This window comes from Carassius auratus, unplaced genomic scaffold, assembly GCF_003368295.1.
Source record: "Carassius auratus strain Wakin unplaced genomic scaffold, ASM336829v1 scaf_tig00011539, whole genome shotgun sequence".
Classification (NCBI taxonomy): Eukaryota; Metazoa; Chordata; class Actinopteri; order Cypriniformes; family Cyprinidae; genus Carassius; species Carassius auratus.
In genome coordinates, this window is record NW_020524215.1 from 72,107 (window position 1) to 78,106 (window position 6,000).

A 6,000-nucleotide genomic window follows, 5' to 3' on the forward strand; every position below is an offset into this window, starting at 1 on the left:
CTCAATGGCTGGATGTCTAAGTGGTGCCCACAGAATAACATAGGTTATATAGACAATTGGACGAGCTTTTGGGGCAGACCTGACCTGTTTAAAAGAGATGGTCTTCATCCCTCCTGGGGTGGCGCCACTCTTCTGTCTAGAAATATGGCAAATAGTCTTAGTGTTTATACTTGACTAACTGGGGCCCAGGTCAGGAAGCAGACAGACTGGCTAAACCGACCGTCTGCTAGCTGCCTCCCGTCACAGAGGTCAGTTAATTCTCAGCACATAGAGACTCTTTCACCTAGATATCACACTATAGAGACTGTGTCTGTTCCACGAACTAGAAAATACAAAAAACGTCCAAACCAAGTTAAGGTTAACAATTTAATTGAGGTTCAACAAATAAAAAACAAATGCAATATGGATAAACAAATGATAAAGATTGGCTTATTGAATATCAGATCCATTTCTACGAAAACACTTTTTGTAAATAATATGATAACTGATCATAATATAGATGTGCTCTGCTTGACAGAAACCTGGCTAAAACCTGATGATTACATTATTTTAAATGAGTCCACCCCCCAAGATTATTGTTATAAACACGAGCCGCGTCTAAAAGGCAAAGGGGGAGGTGTTGCTTCAATTTATAATAACGTTTTCAGGATTTCTCAGAGGGCAGGCTTCAAGTATAACTCGTTTGAAGTAATGGTGCTTCATATAACATTATCCAAAGAAACCAATGTTAATGATAAATCCCCTGTTATGTTTGTACTGGCTACTGTATACAGGCCACCAGGGCACCATACAGACTTTATTAAAGAGTTTGGTGATTTTACATCCGAGTTAGTTCTGGCTGCAGATAAAGTTTTAATAGTTGGTGATTTTAATATCCATGTCGATAATGAAAAAGATGCATTGGGATCAGCATTTATAGACATTCTGAACTCTATTGGTGTTAGACAACACGTTTCAGGACCTACTCATTGTCGAAATCATACTCTAGATTTAATACTGTCACATGGAATTGATGTTGATAGTGTTGAAATTATTCAGCCAAGTGATGATATCTCAGATCATTACTTAGTTCTGTGTAAACTTCATATAGCCAAAATTGTAAATTCTACTTCTTGTTGCAAGTATCGAAGAACCATCACTTCTACCACAAAAGACAGCTTTTTAAGTTATCTTCCTGATGTATCCGAATTCCTTAGCATATCCAAAACCTCAGAACAACTTGATGATGTAACAGAAACTATGGACTCTCTCTTTTCTAGCACTTTAAATACAGTTGCTCCTTTACGCTTAAGAAAGGTTAAGGAAAACAGTTTGACACCATGGTATAATGAGCATACTCGCACCCTAAAGAGAGCAGCCCGAAAAATGGAGCGCAGCTGGAGGAAAACAAAACTAGAGGTATTTCGTATTGCTTGGCGGGAAAGTAGCATATCCTACCGAAAAGCATTAAAAACTGCTAGATCTGATTACTTTTCTTCTCTTTTAGAAGAAAACAAACATAACCCCAGGTATTTATTCAATACAGTGGCTAAATTAACGAAAAATAAAGCCTCAACAAGTGTTGACATTTCCCAACACCACAGCAGTAATGACTTTATGAACTACTTTACTTCTAAAATCGATACTATTAGAGATAAAATTGCAACCATTCAGCCGTCAGCTACCGTATCATATCAGACAGTGCACTATAGACCCCCTGAGGAACAGTTCCACTCATTCTCTACTATAGGAGAGGAAGAATTGTATAAACTTGTTAAATCATCTAAACTTACAACATGTATGTTAGACCCTATACCATCTAAGCTCTTAAAAGAGGTGCTTCCAGAAGTCATAGGTCCTCTTCTGACTATTATTAATTCCTCATTGTTATTAGGACATGTCCCCAAAACCTTCAAACTGGCTGTTATTAAGCCTCTCATAAAAAAGCCACAACTTGACCCCAGAGAACTAGTTAATTATAGACCAATCTCGAATCTCCCTTTTCTGTCCAAGATACTAGAAAAGGTGGTATCCTCACAATTATATTCCTTCTTAGAGAAAAATGGTATATGTGAGGATTTCCAGTCAGGATTTAGACCGTATCATAGTACTGAAACTGCTCTCCTTAGAGTTACAAATGATCTGCTCTTATCATCTGATCGTGGGTGTATCTCTCTATTAGTTTTATTGGATCTTAGTGCTGCGTTTGACACAATTGACCACAACATTCTTTTGCATAGACTTGAACACTTTGTTGGCATCAGTGGAAGTGCATTAGCATGGTTTAAATCGTACTTATATGACCGCCATCAGTTCGTAGCAGTGAATGAAGATGTATCATATCGATCACAAGTGCAGTATGGAGTACCTCAAGGCTCAGTTCTAGGGCCGCTACTCTTCACGCTTTATATGTTACCCCTGGGAGATATCATCAGGAAACATGGTGTTAGCTTTCACTGTTATGCTGATGATACGCAGCTCTATATTTCCTCGCAGCCCGGTGAAACACACCAATTTGAAAAACTAATGGAATGCATAGTCGATATAAAAAATTGGATGACGAGTAATTTCTTACTGCTAAATTCAGAAAAAACAGAGGTGTTAATCATAGGGCCTAAAAACTCTACTTGTAATAACCTAGAACACTGTCTAAGACTTGATGGTTGCTCTGTCAATTCTTCGTCATCAGTTAGGAACCTAGGTGTGCTACTTGATCGCAATCTTTCCTTAGAAAGCCACGTTTCTAGCATTTGTAAAACTGCATTTTTCCATCTCAAAAATATATCTAAATTACGGCCTATGCTCTCAATGTCAAATGCAGAAATGTTAATCCATGCATTTATGACTTCAAGGTTAGACTACTGTAATGCTTTATTGGGTGGTTGTTCTGCACGCTTGGTAAACAAACTACAGCTAGTCCAAAATGCAGCAGCAAGAGTTCTTACTAGAACCAGGAAGTATGACCATATTAGCCCGGTCCTGTCCACACTGCACTGGCTCCCTATCAAACATCGTATAGATTTTAAAATATTGCTTATTACTTATAAAGCCCTGAATGGTTTAGCACCTCAGTATTTGAATGAGCTCCTTTTACATTATACTCCTCTACGTCCGCTACGTTCTCAAAACTCGGGCAATTTGATAATACCTAGAATATCAAAATCAACTGCGGGCGGCAGATCCTTTTCCTATTTGGCGCCTAAACTCTGGAATAACCTACCTAACATTGTTCGGGAGGCAGACACACTCTTGCAGTTTAAATCTAGATTAAAGACCCATCTCTTTAACCTGGCATACACATAACATACTAATATGCTTTTAATATCCAAATCCGTTAAAGGATTTTTAGGCTGCATTAATTAGGTAAACTGGAACCGGAACACTTCACATAACACCGTACTTTCTACATCATTAGAAGAATGGCATCTACGCTAATATTTGTCTGTTTCTCTCTTGTTCCGAGGTCACCGTGGCCACCAGATCCAGTCTGTGTCCAGATCAGAGGGTCACTGCAGTCACCCGGATCCAGTACGTATCCAGACCAGATGGTGGATCAGCACCTAGAAAGGACCTCTACTGCCCTGAAAGACAGCGGAGACCAGGACAACTAGAGCCCCAGATACAGATCCCCTGTAAAGACCTTGTCTCAGAGGAGCACCAGGACAAGACCACAGGAAACAGATGATTCTTCTGCACAATCTGACTTTGCTGCAGCCTGGAATTGAACTACTGGTTTCGTCTGGTCAGAGGAGAACTGGCCCCCCAACTGAGCCTGGTTTCTCCCAAGGTTTTTTTCTCCATTCTGTCACCGATGGAGTTTCGGTTCCTTGCCGCTGTCGCCTCTGGCTTGCTTAGTTGGGGTCACTTCATCTACAGCGATATCGTTGACTTGATTGCAAATTAAAACAGACACTATTTCAACTGAACAGAGATGACATCAATGAATTCAATGATGAACTGCCTTTAACTATCATTTTGCATTATTGAGACACTGTTTTCCAAATGAATGTTGTTCAGTGCTTTGGCGCAATGTATTTTGTTTAAAGCACTATATAAATAAAGGTGATTGATTGATTGATTGAAATGACATAATTATGTTAAAGACAAAGAGAAAGAGAGACTTTCAGAGCTTTATCAACAATATTAACTGGTTAAATCCCTGAAATGATGAGATGAACCCTGGCCTTCATCTACTGTAAATTCACCCTAAAGCTCCACCTACTGAGGGCGACACACAAACAACATACAAAGAGCCGACTGAGACTTTTATTCCAGGTTTCTCGGTTTAACTTTTAATACTCTGAGGATACTGGAGACCCATACAGAGAGCTGACCACAATGAGGTGATCTGAAAGGTCAGTCAGATAGCCTACTTTTACCCAGAAATCACATCATGATGGATAATAATCAACAAATAACATCTGTTAATGACATTTAAATAGAGCGAACAGAAACTAGACCATATCGTTATATAGCATCAATGCCTGCCTGAGGTTGAAGGTGTTATTCTGCCTTCTTCCAGAACATTCCAAAACTTCCCTTTAAAACAGGGGTGCCCAAGTTACTCTGCTCCTGGCGATCAACTGTCCTGCAGAGTTCAGCCCCAATCCTAATCAAACACTCCTGAAACTAATTAAGATCTTCAGGCTCACTTAAAAATTAAAGGCATGTGTGTTTGATTAGGGTTGGAGCTAAACGAAGCAGTCAATCGCCAGGAGCAGGGTTGGGCACCCCTGCTTTAAAAGAACCAGATACGGGTCGATCTCTTTACGACACTACACTACTCTCTAAGCTATAATTCCCCTAAAACAAAATTTGTCATCGTGTAGTCGCATTCAAAACCAGAACGTCGATTAGTATTAATAATCGTTATATGAGGAAGTTCCCGCCAGAACTATAACGATAATAACTATAACTTTTTCAGGATGATTTTACTTATTTATTTTATTTGGGAGAAAAAAAATCAGATGAAAGATTAAAACCGTGCAAGATTTAAAGCGGCAGAAGACATAGCAGAAGCTTGCGCTTATAATAAACAGACCGTTATTGTCCGTTGGTGTGGAGACTAATGTAATTATCCTTCTTGGGGTGAACTGGCCTTATGATGCGTTCACACCAGACGAGAATGAAGCGTTAAGATTGAGTGATTTACATGTTAAGTCAAAGACGCGAATAGACATCCTGTGGTGCGATTCGCGAGAATGAGGCGGTGCGATTTGATTGTTTCAGGCATTTTGATGCGCGATACGGGTGAAAAATCAGAACTTTGCGAAAATGTTTACACCTCAACCAATCTGGAGCTTGCTCTTGTAGTGACGTGATTACGGCGTAGCGAGCGGAGGGAAAATCCAAAACAACAATGGAGGACAACGTCATTGTCGCTGTATGTGGATACCAGGAGCTGTATGATACTCCTTCATACTTTTACAGAAAGAAGGATTAAAAAGGATCTTGCTTGGAAGAAAGACTAAAGATTACCTGTTAGGCTACGTTCACACTGCAGGGCTTAATGTTCAATTCCGATTTTTTTTTTTACATTTAATTTTTTTATAAGGCCGTTCACATTTCCAATTAAATGCGACCTTTTGTGATCTCTTGTGTGAAGGTGAAATGACTCAAAAGTGACCCGTATGCGCAGAAGAGTACTCAACAGTGAAGGACGTCACTCGTTGTTTGCGGAAGTAGCTAACGTTAAACATGGATGTCAACAACAGTGTAGTCAACAGCGGAGCTCTTTTTGCAATATTAATGTTATTTTCCCAACGGAGCCAGCACAATTACAATCTTCTCGTTTTAAGAAGAAAATTTAAAAGAAGGAGGAGAGCAAGGTTTTTGGCCATGCCGTTTTGTGGAGCAGTGTTAGCAGCGTCGGTACAGAGAAACGTGTGGGTGCGGAGTCGAGTGGCGGGAGTGAGTGGCTCTTCTCGTTCCCGCCTACTTCAACGCAGAATTATGACATTTGTAGCGTATCAATGACGTACTAGTCGGATACATGTGGCCTGGCCGTTCAGACGGAGGTCG